Raw genomic sequence first — 21,439 nt, 5'->3', positions numbered from 1 at the left:
GCAAGGTGAACTCACAGCAAAACACTCACCAATAGTTTAGACACCTTGATGCTACTCAAGAGGATTTCTCCTTAATTCATCTGATTCTTTCCTGTCAAGTGACAATCACTTACTTTCCTCTATCTCATTTTTGAGTCATTGGCCGAAAGAATCTGACTTAGATCCCTCTCAGTATCACACTGTCTCTCTCTGCAGCCTCCGGCTTCATTCACTGCATACTTTCCAACTTCCGCACTGAATGAGGCAAGGGTTCCAGTGGAAAAAATAGTATGTGATCATGTAATTAAAGACTTTACTATGTACATTAAAAAGAGGGCAGAATTAAGGCTGACAGCAACTTTAATTCTGTTATTTCCTAACTTTGAGTATTTTGACTTTGCAAACATCATAGTTTTTGTGGGGTTTTAGGAATGAAATACTGATTTCTTTTAGTGGGTTAGAATTTGTCTGAAGACAGTGGGGTTCAAGTGAGATTTAAATGAAGAAAGGAATAGTCCAGTCTAGATTTAAATGATTCAAATAATGGAGCTTGCACAACTGCTCTAGGGATATTATTTCAGAATCTACTATCCTGGACAAGAAACTTTACTGGGAAATATATCCGGGAAGAAGAAAAAGAATATAGGTATAAATGGCACGTAGTTTAAAAAAAATTAGCATGTGATAAAACACTCCCCTACATAGGCAATATCACCTTATTTGTAAATTATTTAGTTCAAACTCTAATCAGATTACTATAGTCAATGATTTTTTGTCCAACTCCATCACAGTTCAAGGTGATGCTGCCATCTACCACCTAAGTCCTATAGACTATTTGGTGCAATCTGTTGCATTCCAAAAACAAAATAAATGCTCTTCAAAAGTATCCCTCAATGACAGAGCAAAAGAGACCTATAAAGAATGATTTGCAAAGACATGGAAATCTCCCAATTCCTCTGTCAGATCAAATACTGGGCCTGATCTTCCTTGAGGGTTGTGAGGCCCTCTCTTATTAGAATCCATAGCTCAATTCTCATTGCAGATTCTACTAGCAGATTGTCTTCAGAGTGGATATTAGTTTAATTTCAGTTTATTAATTTCCGTGCACTTAAACTGTCCTGCAGCAATATATACCAACACTGCTTTTCTTACTGTTAGTATTCTGAAAGTACATTTGAATTTGTAACTCTTGTTAAAATGAAGTGTGAAAACAAAACACGCAGCCAATTGCAAATATAAACCCATTTTAAAGTACTTGGGAATATAAACCCATTTTAAAGTACTTGGGATTTCCCCCCCATAATTACCACAAATTTGAATGTAGTGTAAAAATTGCAACAACTATTGGTCTCAGCACACAAAGCTCCATCCTGATTTGAACAACTGGACCTGTAGGCTTTTAGAGCAACAATGGCATACTAAAGACAATGGTGCCTGCCATCTGTTACTTATTGTCCTCAGACTCTTGGCATATTAGCAATGTATGTCTCAGCAAATTTTGGGCACCCATGGGTTATCAGGTGCTTAGAATAGGACCTGAAAAATACTGCATGTGACGCAACCAATTCAGCACTATTGTGTAACTTTATTTGAAAGAGTAAAGAAACATAAAAGGATAAGATTAAAATAGAACATCAAGCAGAATACAGTGTTTCTTAACAGAGATGAGGGATCTTTGCTTGGTTATCAATTTCCACGTACACCGATGAGAATAGTAATCATTTAATGCAGCAAGCGATAAGAAGTAAATGTTATGATTGAAATTTCAACCAGGAAAGTGCCCATGGCAATCCACTAGCCTGTATTTGCTGCAGGAGGCATGGTTCAGCTATTCTCATGAGATTGAGGCTAACATGCAGGCAAGTATGACAGGCATGTTAAATTCATGTGTGTCCTACAAGGTCCATGACATCTGGCAGCCCTGAAGAGAAAAATGGAAACACTTTGAAATAGGAAAAGGTTATTGAAAAAACCACGAAATTTGGCACAAGGTCTAATGGCAGATTAATACTAGAGCTGGTCAGGAGTTCATCGAAGAAATGTTTCCTGATTTGTGGAAACTGAAACTTGTCACGAAACATATCAGTTTCAACACAAGTTTCACTGGGAAGGTGTCTCATGTTTGGAATAGAATTTCTGGTCACTACCAAAGAGAATGCCCCCAGAACAGTCTAGGGATTGAGGAAGACCCAGGTTTAAATTTTTGGTTTGATTCAGGGAGAGACTTGAACATGGATCTCCAACAGCCAAGGTGTGTGCCCTAACCCCCAGGCTACTGAGGGATGTTTCTGTCTAATGTGGTTTTCTGGTGTGGTTTGTTTTTTTGGAGGTATTTTTTTGCAAAAGTTTTTGAAAGGCCTTTTGTCCTGATGCAAAATGCGAATAATATTAGACATCTCACAATTTTTCATAGGACAGGAAATTTCACACCCAGCTTTAGTTTTTAGAGCCAGAACAGCAATAATAGAATCGTAGGACTGAAAGGGACCTCGAGAGATCATCTAGTCCAGTTCCCTGCACTCAAGGCAGAACTAAGTATTATCTAGACCATCCCTGACATGTGTTTGTCTAACCTGCTCTTAAAAATCTCCAGTGATGAAGATTCCACCACCTCCCTAGGCAATTTATTCCAGTGCTTAACCACTCTGACAGTTAGGAAGTTTTTCCTAAACCGCCCTTGCTGCAATTTAAGCCGATTGCTTCTTGTCCTATCCTCAGAGGTTAAGAACAACAAATTTTCCCCCTCCTCCTTGTAACAACCTTTTATATACTTGAAAACTGTTATCATGTCCCCTCAGTCTTCTCTTCTCCAGACTAAACAAACCCAATTTTTTCAATCTTCCCTCATAGGTCATGTTTTTCTAGACCAGGGGTTCTCAAACTGTGGGTCGGGACCCCTCAGGGGGTCAAAAGATTATTACAGGGGAGTGGTCACAAGCTGTCAGCCTCCACCCCAAACCCCACTTTGCCTCCAGCATTTATAATGGTGTTAAATATGTAAGGAAGTATTTTTAAATTTAAAAGGGGGGGGGTCACACTCAGAGGTTTGCTATGTGAAAGGGGTCACCAATACAAAAGTTTGAGGAAGTTCTAGATCTTTAACCATTTTTGTTGCTCTTCTCTGGACTTTCTCCAATTCGTCCACATCTTTCCTGAAATGTGGTGCCCAGAACTGGACACAGTACTCCAGTTGAGACCTAATCAGTGTGGAGTAGAATGGAAGAATTACTTCTCGTGTCTTGCTTACAATACTCCTCCTAACACATCCCAGAATGATGTTTGCTTTTTTTGCAACAGCGTTACGCTGTTGACTCATATTTAGCTTGTGATCCACTATGACCCCCAGATCCCTTTCCGTAGTACTCCTTCCTAGGCAGTCATTTCCCATTTTGTATGTGTGCAATGGATTGTTCCTTCCTAAGTGGAGTACTTTGCATTTGTCCTCATTGAATTTCATCCTATTTACTTCAGATCATTTCTTCAGTTTGTCCAGATTATTTTGATTTTAATCCGATCTTCCAAAGCACTTGCAACCCCTCCCAGCTTGGTATCATCCACAAACTTTATAAGTGTACTCTGTATGCAATTATCTAAATCATTGATGAAGATATTGAATGGAACCGGACCCAAAACTGATCCCTGCGGGACCCCACTCATTATGCCCTTCTGGCATGTCTGTGAGAACCCCTGATAACAACGTTCTGCGAATGGTTTTCCAACCAGTTTTGCACCCACCTTATAGTGGCTCCATCTAGGTTGTATTATTGGTGTGTATTACTATCGAATGTATGCTTCTTTTGGTTCTGAAGAGTATTTAAATGTCATAATTAATCTAAGCAACAAACAAACAGCAACAAAGCAAATTAAACATTTTTTTTGGTATGATAAGAACAAATCTGTGCTGTCTTATGGGAGTATGCAAGATGTAATGAAAGTAAATTTAAATATTACTGAAGCACTAAGAAGAGATGCTGCAGTTAAGGGTTTTATGGATGTTTTATTTGAATAGATTTCTTATTTTATATTATTCTAAAAGAGTTTGGAGCAAGAAAAATGCAACACAGCGTTGCTCATGCAGAAGCATCACAGCCAAAACAGGAGGAGATAGTTACCTCTCTTTAAGGTTCTGGTTAAAATTATTTCTGCACACTTGGCAACCAGAAGGATATTGATGAAACCAAGAGATCTCAGGAAATGGCAAGAAAAGTATTAGGGTGCCGGAGGGATAGATATATGCAAAAGATTAAAAATGTAAAATCTGTAGCCTTGTTAAGCAGTGATTAAGGGTAGCAGAGGGCAGGGTAGAGGAACGGGTTTCAGTGAGAGGCAGCTAGGGTAAACATGTACAACCTGGAGTAATTGGATAAATAATCTATGACAAGTATCTGAAAAAATTTCTTCTTAATTATGAGATCTATTAATAAGGGAATTGGTGGAAGACCCATTACTTATGAATAAAGCACTGGAAATATATTGTAAGGAAAAAGTGGCAATAACAGAATGGTAAAAGGATGGATTAGAGGACATACGATTTTCCGCAGCTAAATTTTTATTAGTCCTGCTATGAAATAAGTATTAAACTGGACCCAGGGGAAGATGTAGAAGATGTGCTACAGGCTCCTCACCCAGGCTGGAGAAGCAAGGATGATTTGCTATTTTCTAAATGAGTAGGGGAAGGAAAATGAACAACAATTTTAACAGAAGTAGGCAAATAACTCTTCACTGTTGTAACCACATATTATCATCAACTCAGTAAGATTTTGCTGACGTGAAACAAAAAGGTGAAGGAATTTCTGGTGAGCGAATGGTGATCTCAAGATAAGGATCTGGATGTCAATATGAAATACAGCACTTGGGCTCTATATCTCCATGGGAGAGAACCAGAGGAAGGTATTCTTTTTCTTTATATCTTGGAATGAAACTTGGGGGGTGCTTCGATGAGGGTAAAGCACATCATGTTTTTCTTGGCCTGCTTGCTAATGAAGAGCTGACATTACTACCCTGGTCTTAGGATTTCTTGCCCCATCACTACTATGAGTGGGACATGGACAGTAGGAGAGGGGAGAAAAGCCTCACCACAGGATTCTGGCTAACCCAGTGGAGTTACCTTGAGATATCATGGTCCAGATCCTCAGACCCTTAGTTCCCTGTGCACCATTCCAGTAGCACAAGGGAACAGACTGAGCTACCATAGCCAGCTCTATGCTAGCCCTTCCAACAGATGGCCATCTTAGTGTGGGCTCGGGGCTGTCTTGGGGTGGGTCCGGGGCATGACCAAGCAGAGTGGTCCCATAGGGATCATCATCCACCCATACAAGTTAGAATAGCCTGGAGCTGTTTAACTTCCACCAGCGTTGGTTCAGCCCCCAGATCATGGTGGGGAAAAGAGAGTGGCATAAAACTATCTATGCCCCTATCCCCCATTTGCTACTCTGACACACCTGGGGTATAGCCCCATGTCTAGTATATCCAGGGTCGGAAGATGAATGTGTCTGGGAAAAACCCTTGAGCTAATTCCCTATAAGATATTCCTTGAGGTCTCTTCCTCTAGAAAAGGACCTTCATCTCTGCCAGACTAGCTTGTTTTTATTTCGGCAAGGAGCAAGCAATATACATATCAGGTAAAGGGATCCCTTCACTGACTATTGAAAAGCAGCCATTTTGGACAGGGGCTGTATCAGTGGGTTGGGGTGGGATACAGCAGTTGTTCAATGGTGTACAGTGACATTTTGGAACAGTCTATGGGCCAAATCCTGCGACTGACACTCAAGCAAAGTTGGCAGTGACTTCACTGGCAGTTTTAAATAGACTAAGTGATTCGACCCTATGGGAGGATGTAAATAGCGATGTTATGTCCAACTGAAACCAGAGAGGGAACTGGGATAGGCAATGTCACCATCCAAGTGGAATTTGACTAGGACATCAGCATTAATATCCTAATTCTAGCAAAATGTGGCATGGGATTTTTGAAATATAACAGTCAGGACATAAGCCTTGCCCAAAAGATGGTGGGCTAAATTCTCTTCCCAGTTACACTGGTTCAACCCCATTGACTTCAATATGGTTTTACAGGTGCAAAGAAGTGCAGAATTTGGCCCAGGATCTTCAGCCACGCAATGCCACCTAATAAAATGTATTCGTCTGAAATGGAGAGAAGCATGACATATACTGAATTGCCAGCATGATTTCCTGCAGCACCTTGGGTATTATGACAGCTGGAAAAAAATCTCTCATCATGAAGCAAAAACCTACATAGTTTCTAATAGCCTGTACCCCAGCAAATGAATAATCCCATTCATTTTATGTGGTGTTTAATCTAGCAATATACAATTCTTGTTGTGCTACTGAGCCATTTGAAAAAAAAAAAAACGAGCTAATTTTGCTTGGGCAACTGACAAGAGAGCAGCACTTTTCTCAAGCTTCATTTTGTTTCTAATTTATTTAGCCATGAGGCAGGCAAGGTAAGCCTTTTTTAGTTTATGTAAAGCTAAGGAGAAAAGAAGAATTCCACATATTTTAGAGACTACCAGATTTAACATTTGCATTTGATTTGCCATCCATAAAAATATTTTTAATAGAAGGACATCAAAGTTTATCTCTCTAGCTACCTTTGTCAGGGCTGACAATTTTATTGCTAGGTGTTGCCAGCAAAGAGCTTCTGAAATTTTTCCAGTTATCTTCTCCACTGCCAGAGTCATTACATTTGAGATGAAAGGCACTAGAGATTGTGTTGTAAAATCTAAATTTAAAATCTGTATGCACTGACAAAAATCAACATGCTATAATAGTGGACAAATTGCTCTTAAACCCTACATTTATTATGGAGTAGGCTTACCTCAGTGTAACAACACTGAAAAATAAAAGGATTCTTGATTCCTAGGTGAAATATTAAGGGTGCCTTGAAAGAGTCCATATAGTTTGCTGCTCTTCCTCTGAGTAAATAAGTTCAATTCACATAATAAATATTGACAAAGATTATCCTTTCCTCTTGTGCACTCTCTTCCCTTTTCCCCGCTTTTCACCTTCCCAGCTCATTCCTTTTCTGTTATCTCTTCTCCTCTTCCCTATTGCCATTCCCTTTTTGAGGCACTCCCCTTAAGTCATCCCTCTTATTTAACTGCAGTCTTCTCTCCAACCCACCCCTATTCTTCTCCCATCGTTCTGTATTTCCCCTTCCTCTTCCTCCCACTTCCCATCAGTGTTGACGCATCTCCCCCTCACTCCACTGAGTGTGTATGGAAACTTGCTTATGTCTGATAATTCATCAGGGTCTAGGTTTCCAGAAAACGTTAATGTCTGTGGAAGAGAATACAATGGAGCAGGGGAGAAATGTAACGTATGAGAGAAGGAGAGAGGCAATGCAATATGGCAGGGCAGTTGATGGAGAGGGAGAGAAACTGGAATTCCTGAGCATTGCTTAAGCATCAAAAGATTAATAAACTAAGGTTGATAGAAACATTACAGTACTCTTTATGGAACAGTAATATGATGAGAGGGGCATGGAAAGATCATGTTAGGTAGAGCTCAATCAAGACAGACAGGAAGGATACAGTGTCATACATGTTTCTTGACTTTAGCAAAGCTTTTGACACGGTCTCCCACAGTATTCTTGTCAGCAAGTTAAGGAAGTATGGGCTGGATGAATGCACTACAAGGTGGGTAGAAAGCTGGCTAGATTGTCGGGCTCAACGGGTAGTGATCAATGGCTCCATATCTAGTTGGCAGCCGGTATCAAGTGGAGTACCCCAAGGATCGGTCCTGGGGCCGGTTTTGTTCAATATCTTCATAAATGATCTGGAGGATGGTGTGGATTGCACTCTCAGCAAATTTGCGGATGATACTAAACTGGGAGGAGTGGTAGATACGCTGGAGGGGAGGGATAGGATACAGAAAGACCTAGACAAATTGGAGGATTGGGCCAAAAGAAATCTGATGAGGTTCAATAAGGATAAGTGCAGGGTCCTGCACTTAGGACGGAAGAACCCAATGCACCGCTACAGACTAGGGACCAAATGGCTAGGCAGCAGTTCTGCGGAAAAGGACCTAGGGGTGACAGTGGACGAGAAGCTGGATATGAGTCAGCAGTGTGCCCTTGTTGCCAAGAAGGCCAATGGCATTTTGGGATGTATAAGTAGGGGCATAGCGAGCAGATCGAGGGACGTGATCGTTCCCCTCTATTCGACATTGGTGAGGCCTCATCTGGAGTACTGTGTCCAGTTTTGGGCCCCACACTTCAAGAAGGATGTGGATAAATTGGAGAGAGTCCAGCGAAGGGCAACAAAAATGATTAGGGGACTGGAACACATGACTGATGAGGAGAGGCTGAGGGAGCTGGGATTGTTTAGCCTGCAGAAGAGAAGAATGAGGGGGGATTTGATAGCTGCTTTCAACTACCTGAAAGAGGGTTCCAAAGAGGATGGCTCTAGACTGTTCTCAATGGTAGCAGATGACAGAACGAGGAGTAATGGTCTCAAGTTGCAGTGGGGGAGGTTTAGATTGGATATTAGGAAAAACTTTTTCACTAAGAGGGTGGTGAAACACTGGAATGCGTTACCTAGGGAGGTGGTAGAATCTCCTTCCTTAGAGGTTTTTAAGGTCAGGCTTGACAAAGCCCTGGCTGGGATGATTTAACTGGGAATTGGTCCTGCTTTGAGCAGGGGGTTGGACTAGATGACCTTCTGGGGTCCCTTCCAACCCTGATATTCTATGATTCTATGTGTTACAATAAAAAAGTAGGAGGAGTCAAAGAGTCATAAAAATCTTTGTATCTTTTTCTTGTGGTCTTTCCGCTACTTATTTGAAAGTAGAGACTCACTAAAATTCAGGTCTCTTTTTGGTTGAAGGGACCAGTCTATTCTTAAACATTTTTTTGGCTATCAAACGCTGCACAGAATATTCACTTTCACCACAGGCATAAATAATTAAGACTGTTGTAAACTCTCCCAAAAAGAGTGAGCCAAATGCAAATTGTCAGTAAGAATTTAAAAAAAATAAAAAAAATAAAATCAGTTATTAAATACCTCCCCAAAAATATGGGATTTGGAGCAAAGCCAAAGCATGTAAGTTAGCAGGCCAGTACACTGATTTACATTCCCAGCAGTTTTTAGAACAATATTGTGTAGCTAAGCACAAATAATACACAGAGCTGTCATGAAATTGATTCCAACTGTGTATGCTCAGAAGCCAGGTTAGTGGCATGCATTGCTTTTTTAAATGTCATTTAAACATATAAAGGTATATGTCTTTATCAAAAGATGTAGAGGATATCATACTTAAGTTTTCTGGTGAAACATGGTTCCTCTCTGTAGAAATCACCTGCATTGTAAAAGGAACAAAAACACTGTATTTCATAAATTGAAATTAATTGCACATGGCATAAAAAATAGAAACATCTTTTAAAAAGAAGTTGTGCAAATGACCATCACAGCCTAGGGCTTTAAAAAAAACAAAAACAAAAAAAAACAACTCTGGCAAAGCAATTAATGATAACAAGAATTACCCTCATGAGATAACATGATCATAAAATACAAAGGGAGGGCTGAGATTTATTCATAAAAGGGAGTCAAAAAAGCAAACAGAATGTTGGGAATCATTAAAAAAGGGATAGATAATAAGGCAGAAAATATCATATTGCATCTATATAAATCCATGGTACAACAACATCTCGAATAGTGCATGCAGATATGGTCGCCCCATCAAAAAAGATATACTGGAATTGGAAAAGGTTCAGAAAAGGGCAACAAAAATGGTTAGGGGTATGGAACAGCTTCCATATGAGGACAGATTAATAAGACTGGGACTTTTCAGCTTAGAAAAGAGTTGACTAAGAGGGGGATATGATTGAGATCTGTAAAATCATGACTGGTGTGGAGAAAGAAAATAAGGAAGTGTTATTTACTCCGCCTTATAACACAAGAACTAGGGGTCACCAAATGAAATTAATAGGCAGCAGTTTAAAAACAAACAAAAGAGAGTATTTCTTCCCTCAAGGCACAAGTGGAACTCTTTGCCAGAGGATGTTGTGAAGGCCAAGACTATAACAGGGCTCAAAAAAGAACTAGATACATTCATGGAAGATAGATCCATCAATGGCTATTAGCCAGGATGGACAGGGATGGTGTCCTTAGCCTCTGTTTGCCAGAAGCTGGGAATGGGTGACTGGGGATGGATCACTTGATGATTACCTGTTCTGTTCGTTCCCTTTGGGGCACCTGGCATTGGTCACTGTCAGATGACAGGATACTGGGTTAGATGGACCTTTGGTCTGACCCAGTATGGCCGTTTTTATGTTCTTGATATCCAAAGAAATATCTAATACCTTTTTGATTAGTGCTATATGGTATAAATGTAAAATATAGTTTGTTATATTGGGCCTGTTGGCCTTCATCTTGTGTAATCATTTATGCTAATATAAAGTGGCTTTGAAATGCTACAAACTCAGAATGGTATAGGGTTTGTGACAGGGTCAGGCCGGATGGCTACAGGAGAGTAATCCTATTGGGATCCGGGAAGTGGGCGGGCAGCCTAAGAGGGGGATTCACGGGACCTGGACACCAAATAAATCCGGTGGACAACTAATGAAATAACAGGGACAGGAGTGCGGTCAAAGGATCAAACGAAGGGAACCGGATGGGGACACCGAGCAGAGAACCCCGGACAGCACCCACTGCTCCTCAAAGGCGTCAAGGGACTCAGTGGATACCGCCCGGAGGAACTCTGCCCGGATACGTGAACGGACAGAGGATCGGAAATAGGCCCCAGAGTCACAGGAGACTCCAATCGGCCAACAGGAAAGTAACAGAAGGCAGATATATTAGCCCCAGGTTAAGTAGGTCCCTTTTCCCTCGGTAAGGTAACAGGGAAGGTTCCAGAACAATCAGGAACCTTCTGGAGACAATTAAGACAGACATGCTGATTAGAACACCTGCAGCCAATCAAGAAGCTGGTAGAATCTATTAAAGCAGGCTAATCAGAGCACCTGGGTTTAAAAAGGAGCTCACTTCAGTTTGTGGTGCGCATGTAAGGAGCTGGGAGCAAGAGGTGCTAGGAGCTGAGAGTGAGAACGCATACTGTTGGAGGACTGAGGAGTACAAGCATTATCAGACACCGGGAGGAAGATCCTGTGGTGAGGATAAAGAAGGAACATGCTAAAGGGTAACCAACAGAGAAAGAAACCACTCACCCAGCAAAATTAAATCTTATTGGGTATACTGTAATGTACTCTATATATGATTGTTCTTTTCTGTTGTTCTTGCTGTTTGATTCCAGTGCAGTGACAACTATAAACAGTTCTTAGTAAAACTGAACGCTGCAAATGTACCATATTTGACTGCATATATTTTGACAAATAAATCCTTTATTCAAATTAAATGTATCAACATTCATGCGCTGTGCAATATTTTACTATTAATCATAGTTATTGTTCTGCAATATCACCAGTATTTTATAAATAATTCAACTTCAGCCATCCATGTAGATTACAAAAATAATGTACAGTTTAGATATAACTTTGGGATCAATACTTCTGAGACTGTAGAATCCTATCTTTGTATGAATATGACATGAAGTAAGCTAGTAAACCATGACTGGATGTGCTATGAAGTTTTATTCACTGTTTCATTCCAGTCTAGTTGAAATCTCTGAATCATTCTGATATCTAAAATTTGGTCTCACCCCAATTACTGCCTGATATGGAAAAGAAAATCAACTTGCTCCCAGAGAAGCCTATGGCAAATCTCATTTGCTTCAGTGGTGCAGCATCAAGTTCTAGTGGCTTTACAGTAATAAGTATCTATTCAAAATCATCAACATTTCAGTTGACCTTAACTCGTTAAGAGATATTCTCCATAGACATATGTGTAATGTAACAACGTGTGCTGTTTGGATATGAAAGCAACGTGTGTTTGGTAATAATGTGTTGTCTGAACATGAAAAAGTATGAGGCTGGTGTTTACATTGTGTATTTGAGTGTGTCTCTGAGGAATTGGGCTGTCTGTGAACTGTGGCTGATTATATGTGGGTAGTTATGATTTTAAGGTGGGAAGGCATGTAACTTAAAGCTGGTGTGGATGTGACTGTTGGTTTAAATGATAATTTTCTGAAATTTTAGTGATTATGTGGGAATAGGGGTGCCTATGGGGATAGGTGGTGTGGATTTCCATGGGGAGGGCATAAATGGTACTAGTAGGAATGAAGAAGCCAGTACAGGTAAGAGTCAGTGTGAGTATAGGATTATTAAAGGAGGAATGAGACTTGCCTCCTGCAGCATCAGTGAATGGAAGTAGCTGATGGATCTGAGGCCATGTCTTTATTAAGATGAGGATCAAAATAATAAAGTCCCATGATTCTTCTCCTGGCATCTGTTCATTTTGCCAGCACAATTTTTGAACTGCAGTCAAGCAGCATGGAGGACCTAGCATTAAGTACTATGATCATGGCAGTCATTAACACTAACAGCATGATGTATATGTATTTTGAGCTGTGCAGCCAGAGCCTATGCAGAAGTAACTCCTTCTTCTCCTCCATCATTAAACATATTGCTACAACAGCAGCAGCATTATGAAACAGAGCCCAATTCATCTGCCTTTTCATAAGGAACTGCCTTTTTCCCTTCAGCGTCCTGTGGGATGGAATGTAATTAGGTTGATTGAAATGGTGGTCCCGGTATGGTGTATTCTCTACATTGTGCAAGACATTGGAATGCTGCGGCACAGTGCTTGACCTTTGGAGTAAATGGTGCTCTGCATAGCTGCTTGCCTCTTCAATGACTGCATCATGTCCTTTTCAGAGCAATGCACTCGCTCTCAAGGGCTATCCTGTCCCTTTCAATCTTCTGAGAATGTCTCAGGAAACCTTCCCTCCACAGCTCTGTCTTCATGGCCCTCTATTGTGATGAATTGAATATTTCATGGAACAGATTATCTCAAGATTTACCCCACTCTGCTTCTGAGATTTGACAACCTCTCTGCAGGCAATAACTTCCTTCTTTGCACATTACAGGTGCTGTGGGAAATCAGAACACACACAAGTACTTATTGTCCCACTCCTCATAGTCTCCATGACAACCACAAGAAAACATTTCTCTTCCCACAATTTTGGAATGCCACTTCCATCTTCTCTTCCTACTCAGTAGTTCCTTTCTGTGTGGTAAGACATTATCTAATGTACTCCAATTTATTATTTGGGCGGGGGGGGGGGGGAGAAGCAGGGTGGGTGGCTTTATGGGTGCCTATGATTTTTTCTAACATTGTTTGCAAGGTTGGATGCCTCTTCTATATGGGAAGCAGTGAGCAAGTTAGTAATTGCATGTGCACCTCTGCAGGCTTTCTAGATATTGGAGGATACAATCCTGAGACAAGTATCAGAGGGGTAGCGGTGTTAGTCTGTAGCCACAAAAACAATGAGAAGTCTGGTGGCACCACAAGTCACCAGGAGACAGAGCAAGGTCCTGTTCAAAAAGGCTTTGCACAAACCAGAAAGGTATGCATCACTGCTATTTACCAGGATGGTTTACCCACAACAGGTTACATGAGTGGAAAGGGAACACTTATTACAGGGGCACCACAGACAGCTGCTTTGCCATCCAATGCTCATATCAAAATTGAGCATTATCTTTGCCTTAAGTTCTCTCTTGTGAACTGCAAAATTAATAGAATTCTACATCCAAGTGCATTACAAGTGTCTTAAAATATCTATGCATTCAGATATGCCTCTGTAGCCTGATTTGGGGCATTGACATCATGAACTCTAAACTTCTGTAAAAGCTAAGTGCACTAATGAAACTGTGAGCCAATGTACCTTTTCTAATGATTCTTTTAATCTTTCTGGAGCTACAATCAAGGTGACATATGCAATGTGTTGCTTTTTTTTTTCCTTTTTTTTTTTTTAACTCTCATGGTGCTGATAGACTAAGCAAAGGAGGCAGTGGGGTGGGGACCATGCTGGCTAAGGAGGGAGGAAGAGAAAGAGAAGGAAGCAGCCTGTTAAGGGGTGAGAAGAGGGCTGGGATGCAGAAAAGGTGGCTGATGTTTGTGAGAGTTCACATTGCAAAAAAATTGTAAAGGTTTAATTGTCCAGCGTGGATGTCATTTTGAGTAAGATGCGGGGGCACCATCATGGCTACAGGGTGAAGAGAGGTGAGCAGGAAGCACATTGGTATGGGAGGGGGATTTAGACATGAAAAGGGTTGCTGGCGGTTGTTGGATTTGTGGGATTAGATAAAGCATCATATTTGGCCGCAGTAAGTCTCTGGTGTGGACTCCATGTATAGCTTGCTGGGGTGGGGATGAGGGGGGTGTTTAAATGCCAAGAAGGTGAAGGGAGGCTCAGCCTTCTTCCCAACATAGCACTGGACAGCACCGACCCAGAAAAACTAGTTTAAATCTCCCTATAGAGTTGTATACTATAGAATATGATACCTACCGCCACAGCTCCTCTCTACAGCAATGTCAGGCAGGGTGCTGACAGAGTTCTCCTCCACAGCTGTTTCTGGATGGCTCTCCACAGGGGGTTCTTGTGGATTGTCCACATCTGCCATGTCATAGAATTCCTGGCTGTCCTCTTGGTTGGACCCTATGGCATGTGAGGGGTCAGAGGAGCAGTCGGAGGTTTGTTGAGTGCTTGCCATTCTCTCTGCAGCACTATCTCCCACAGCCACTTTGGGTTCAGTGGTAGCACCACTTGCAAACATGAGGTCCAATTCCTCATAATATGGGTAGGTCGTGGGAGCATTACCAGAGGTCCTGTTATGATCTCTTGTCCTCTGGTACTTCCATTGGAGCTTCTGTATTATGACTCAGCTCCAGGAACGTTTCAGCCTTCAGTTTCTTTGAAAGTACCCTGTAGATGTTTGTAGTCTAATGATTCTTATCCAGATGGTATTGGGTATGCCTGTCTCAGAAGAGGGCAATCAAGTCCAGCACCTCTGCAGGGGTCCACACAGAAGCATGTGTGTGCATGGGCATAAAAGTGCTGTTATAATGGGCATGTGAACACACTACCGCCTGGCATCAAAATGCCTACCTGCATTTAAACAGACAGGTTTTATCCCTCCAGAGCAGTGGCGGGAAGACAGGTACCCAGACAGGTTGACCTGCTTGTGAAGCACTGCAGTGTGGGATACTAGTTGGAGGACTGCCAGCAGCATAGTAGTTAGAGAGAACTCACCCTAAAGTGGAGTTATTCCTTTTCCAAGGAGGAATGCATACATTGCATGTTCTACTAGCATGGATATAAATAACAGTGGAGATAATGAGGCCCTGCTTAGGCAAGTGAAGACATGACTGTACCCTACATGGCTTTCTGCACACCCCAGCAGTGCCTCTCCCATCTACACTGCTATTTTTAGCAGTGCAGCATCCTGCTGCCTCCCCACTGCCAGAGTCTTTCCACACCACAGGGAAAGACTCCAGAAGCAGCAAAAGGCTCTGGCATAGGGGAGGCAACAGGCAAAGGCTCTGGCAGCTCCTTTCAGTAGGGAAAGGCTCCAGCAGCAGGGAGCTGATGGAGTCTCTCCACTGCAGGGAAAGATTCTGGCAGCAGGGAAAGGCTCTGGCAATGGGAGGTAGCAGGAAAAGCTCCCCTCTGCCAGAGCCTTTCACTGCTGTGTGTAACTATACACCGCAGTGAGGATACAGCCTATTTTCCACCACAAGTGGCATGCAGCACAGACATACCTTATGATGCAAATTGATCACTTTGAAAACAGGTTCTGACACAAGGCACTTTAAGGTAGAGTAGCTACAGTTAGTGAGATGTATCATCTCCATGCAGAGAAGACATGAAAAGTTTCTTCTTTTGAGTGAAGGCCCTGTGCTTAAGTGCTTTGCTGCATTGGGACCTAAATTAGGTTATGATGACAGAAGGGAATAGCAGTTTTCATATTGGCTTGCAGAGTCTGAAAAGTAGCCTCTCTTTTGTTTGTGGTACTATGGATGGCTAGCTCAGAGGAGGAAGAATTGATAACCTCAAGTATTCAAAGTAACCTGCCCTCAAATTCATAAGATTTGTTTAGATATGAGGTTTAAATGATGTGATTGTAAAAACATTAACAGCTAGGCTACAGCACTCCCATAAAGCAGCACTCATGCTAGAGCAATGGTGGGATCACTTCAGAAAATTCTCAGTGTAGACAAAGCCTTAGGGTGTGGGCTTTTGGATTACAAATAAATATGTCAGAAATGCTAGCTGAACTATGTTGAATTCTATTGAGCAATTCCATAGCATGCTGGATCCACTTGTATACTCAATGCCGCTGGCTGCACACCAAATTGCAGATCTTCTTAATCATGAGGATAAATGCACAGCATCAAACTTTTCTACAACAGGAATATAGAGATCATCATGATGCCAACAACATGACAACCAGTGTTAAAATGAAATCTTCTTGCCCCACACAGATGGTGCCTTCACTTTCCAGATTAGCTAAATTCAGTTAGCGAATCTGAACAATTGTTCCAGACAGCAAATGGTTGGCTGGCAATTTAAATGAATTCCTGTAATTTCCTCCATAAACCCCTTTGTAAATAGAGGGAAAGACCTCAAACCTCCTCAACATTATATTTCCACGTGTAACTCCTACTTCACTTGCTGAACAAGATAAAATGAGATTTATTGTTCCACCAGGGCAGTAATAAAGCCCAAATTTTCAAAATAACCATACATTTTGGATGCCTGCATTTATAGATGTCCAACCTTGGTCCTGATTTTCTGGAGTGTTGAATACCCATACTGGTTTTATTTGGAGCTGTTGGTACCATACAGGGTGTCTCAAATAGGATACTCAAAGTATGAGGCTCCTAAACTCACTGGCAACTTTTGAAAATCTTAGCCTAAGTGTATTATCATCAGTGCTATACTTTTCAATGCTCTCTCTCGTGGATTACTACTTCACAATATTAGTTTTTTTTCCATATTGTGACAAAAGTTCCTCCTCTGACTTTGTGGGTCCTGAGCTTATTGGAGGATTTTGCTCGCCTCAGAGATTCACGGCAGCCCTCAGTTCGGCCACTTTCATGGCTTAAATCTGCCGTTCACTCAGATAACCTCATCACTGGCCAGCATGGGGAAGGAAAAAAAAAAAAAGCAAGAACAATCCCCGCAGTTTCTGCTGATCCACCAGGTGGGTCGGGGACCAGCTCAGAGAACTTCACCTCTGGTGGAAGCTCCTGTGTTGGGTCAGGAGTTGGTAGGTTTGGGGGGGACCCGGGCCCGCCCTCTACCCTGGGTTCCAGCCAAGGGCCATGTGGACTGCAGCGCTCTAGAGTGCCTTCTGGAACAACTGAATGACAGCTACAATTCCTTGGGCTACTTCCCCTTGGCCTCCTCCCAACACCTTCCTTTGTCCTCACCACAGGACTTTCCTCCTGATGGCTGTTAATGCTTGTACTCCTCAGTCCTCCAGCAGCACGTCCTCTCACTCCCGCTCCTTATGTGCACACCTCACTAACTGGAGTGACAACCTGTTTAAATCAGGTGTCCTGATTAGCCTTAATTCTAGAAGCTTCCCAATTAGCTACAGGTGTTGTCCTAATTAGTCTGCCTGCCTTAATTAGTTCTAGAAAGTTCCTGAGTATTCTAGAATAGGCCCTGTTATCTTACCCAGGGAAAAGGGACCTGCTTAACCTGGAACTAATGTATATACCTTCGACCACATTCTTGTAGCCAGCTGGCCTGACCCTGTCACAATATCTATTCAGATTTTCCTAATGATTAATTTATTTATAAAGTCCACCAAAACATAAGATTCCCTAGACACATGTTCAATTTTTAAAAACACTTCACAATCACATTGAAGAGGATTGCCACAGAGGCTGTATACACTGTTGATTGGTAAAGCTGGTGGGCTTTTTGGCATGTGGAAAAAATTGGGAAAATCATGGTTATGTCTGGGTGTGGGGTCAGTCTCAGTATTAGCTATAAAAGACCCAAAAACCACAGCATTTTTTTTTCAAATCTATCAACATTTATAAACTGAGTAAATGTAATATGTGTTCAAATAGGGAAAACCCATATTTCACATACATGGCTAGATTCTCTCTTGCACAGAGTGAAGCAGGGGCCCAAACAAAGGAGGGGCACTAGGGAGTCAGTCCCAGCCCTGACACAGTTTATAGCTACTTCTGGACTTTTATATAGGAGTGCTTTAATGGACCCTATGCCAGTGAAAGACTGTTCTCTGATCCCACATGTCACTTACTGCAAGAGGGGCGGAAGAGGCAGCATTGCAGGGCCTGCCTGTGGCCCAGATGCATCGGCAGAGAGTTCCCCTATGCCAGGGGAATTCTCTGTTGGGTATTTGCAGACGGATTGCGACCCCTTTGCTTCACTTCAGGCTACAGCCTCTTGCCCAGAAAGTTAACACATTTCTTATAAAGATGATATTAAGTGATGTTCTGAGAAAGCATGTTATAAGTTACATGGTTTTTATAGATCTCCTGTCATCTCTGAACACATCTTCAGATAAAGAAAATGAACACTGTGGAGAAGCACTGTTTGCAGGAAGGATTTAGGAAGTAAATATTACATCCAGGTCACTCATTTAACATTCGGAAGATTTTCTCAACTATCAGGGCTACATTTGATGAAGCCATATGCAGTTTTTCTTGTTAAAAAAAGGTAAAGGAACTCCATAGTGGTCCACTAAGCAGCCAAAAACTTTCTTGAAAATTGTGAAAAGCATGAAATCCTCTATAAACCATGACAGTATGACAAATAGCTAAGCTTAGTGATTGGTGACAAGCCAGTCAAGCACAATATAATCTCCCCCTCACATACAGACATTATTCTACAGGTAATCCAAAATGATGCAATCATAGATTAGGTTGGTTTTCTGAAGACTTTTCAGCCTAAAGCTCAACCTATTTTCTTCACCAAAAATCAAAGGTAGCGGTAATTTACAGTACCAAGTGTTCAGAAAAAAAAAAAATCAAAGAAGGGTACACATAGCTAGTTTCCCCCTGAATACAACAGAAGAAATATAATTAGATCTAGTCCATATCATAGCCAATGCATGACGGTTCCCTGAATCTCGGTTTTCCACAGAACTGTGCTTATTGTATAATGGAACATTGAAGACACTATTCTATTCGCCAGAGAAACTTCTACATTTTTTAAACCCCCCCCCCCCCCAACATCTATACAAGGACTTTAAGGCTATGCTGCTCTTCTTAACTGTGTTTTTTTTTGTTTCGCTTGCTACTGCATATTCTCCTCTGCTGTGCATAATCCTGAGGAATCAGGACACAACTTCTCTATGAACCGTCCAGTTAGAGGGCCACAACAGTTCTCTTCAACACACTCCAGGGATAGAGACATGGCATTTAGCATCTGACCACATGTAAATATATTGGTTCTAACTCTGTAGTTCATACTTGACAAGAACTATTCATTTCAAGGGGAGTTTTATTTAAGTAATTTGGTCCATTCTAAAGAACAGCTACATTATTGGCTTGATAATATATTTCTAATTACTCATTACCTGCATGTTTTCTCATTATGAAATCCAGCTTTTTCTATGTTTTACAGAGATGCAAAAACCCCACTTAGGTTCATAATACCTGGCATCTCCCGAAGAGCTTATGAGAACCCATCAAAAGGGCAGAAAACGATGGGTCATGGAGCACCTATAATACAGAACTGTACAACTATAATACCTATGCAACTATAATACAGAAATGAAAATATTTACTGTAAATAAATCTTTTCTACATTGCAGATTTTATAAAAATCAGCAAAAAATGTACTGTGGATATTTCAAGCAACAGGTAAACACAACAACAAACAGCAGCACTCATCTGTAGAGGGCATGGGAATGTGAAAATAAATTAAGGTGATTCTATAACCAGCCTCTTTTGTTATAAAATAAATAGTTCTGTGATAATACATTCTCCAGTACTTTCTCTGGTTTAATAAGGCTTCCACCAATTACCTTGAGAAACTACTCTACAGTTTAATCTCACTTTTAAAAATTATTTTCTGCTACTCAGTTCATTTACTTTAATGTCACCCTTTTACTCTTAATATAAATCCTCGGCGTATTCTAAATGATTCCGGGTTTTTTGGTATTTACATCCTCTTAATATATTTAGATGGCTACTGTAACTGCTTCTCATTCTTTTCATTATTTGAAAAAGCCATATGCAGTTTTTAGTCTTAATAAATCATCTTTCCAGTCCCTTAATCATTTAGGTTGATTTTCTCCAAATTCCTTTCAATTTGTTGTCAGTTTTTTTTGGTATTAAGGAATTCACGACTGACTGTATTACAGTATCTTAGCTGTGGTGTCACCATTGCATCAGAAAATGGACTTGTCATCTTGGTCCTTCACATATTGCCTTTATACATGCAGCCTACAGCTGCAATGGCTTTTTAAAAAAAGCATGCTTTGCAACTTCCCATCTAATTTGCAGCTCATACATCTCTTTTCATATTACAGTTTTCCAAGAATTACCTTCTTACTGAGCAATCTTGCAAGGTTGAATCTCATCTGTTGTCTCACAAGATCCTGTTTTTAAATTGTTCTGTCCCTCTTGTCAATAGCAACCCATTCCCATCTGTGAGGTAGATTAATCTACTTCCAAATCTTTAATAGAACTATTAAATAAGATTACAGTTAACAATTCCTGAAGCAGTAGACTGTAAACTTCCCCAAAATACACATTTTTTATTATCCTTTAGTTTTGGTTCATTAGAAGTTTAATTATCTGGATTGAAAACCTATCATGACAAAGATAGTAAACATCTTGCCCTGTATTTTCTACATTGTTTTTCTGTAGGTTTTCAGCCTGATTATTATACCTTTTTAACATATGCTGAATAGAGCAAAAAGCTTTAAGACTGAAAAATAAGCAAAAACTTCCTTAGACTAACTTACATGGAGGTCAAAGTTCATTTGGACCAGACACAATGTCAGAGAGAACAAATTCTTCCACTGACAGGGTAATGACTTTTCTTTTGCTAATTTCTATGTAGATATTAGCATTGTACAGATTCCCACAATATACTGAAATCTCTCTACAGAAATCCTGTCATCCTGCCCTATAGCAGGTGTACTTCTAAGCAGCTCTTAATCCACACATCACTGATACAGTGGACCAGAACAAGCTTGTAGCATTTCACTTGCACTCCTATAAATCATCTATCTGAATCATAATGGCTCCTTCAAAGCTGACATGATTTCAGTGATGGTTATGACTGTACATCATGGTAAGAGTGTAATTTAAAATAACCCCCTTGCTGGTACAGTAGCCACTTTTACTGTTCTTTGAGATTTCTTGCCAAACATAGAAACAAAACAAAAACAGCCTAGGCTAAGGTCATGCCAATGTGTTCTGCACTGAAACAGCTGAGATATTGTATTCTAAATTGGCAGTCACAATGAAAACAAGAATAAACTATCTTGAGCTAATTTAAAGATATTTATTCAGTTTCAAAACAGGTGTTTGTTAGATTTTAGCTGTTT

At 40.8% G+C, this 21,439-nt stretch overlaps 1 non-coding gene across 1 annotated transcript in view; it reads right to left on the bottom strand.

Moving 5' to 3' along the window:
- Positions 1-1,551: 1,551 nt before the first annotated feature.
- Positions 1,552-21,439, bottom strand: part of LOC140908190 (uncharacterized) — a 74,657-nt gene continuing 54,769 nt past the window's right edge. The window contains exons 2-3 of the transcript XR_012157796.2: positions 9,252-9,294; positions 1,552-1,900 (exon numbers count right to left, since the gene is read on the bottom strand). This is a non-coding gene — a transcript (uncharacterized LOC140908190). The remainder of the gene's footprint in view (positions 1,901-9,251; positions 9,295-21,439) is intronic.

This window comes from Lepidochelys kempii, chromosome 3, assembly GCF_965140285.1.
Source record: "Lepidochelys kempii isolate rLepKem1 chromosome 3, rLepKem1.hap1, whole genome shotgun sequence".
In the NCBI taxonomy this organism is placed as follows: domain Eukaryota; kingdom Metazoa; phylum Chordata; order Testudines; family Cheloniidae; genus Lepidochelys; species Lepidochelys kempii.
The sequence above is the reverse complement of the archived record's forward strand: the minus strand, read 5'-3'. Positions and strand labels throughout refer to the sequence as shown.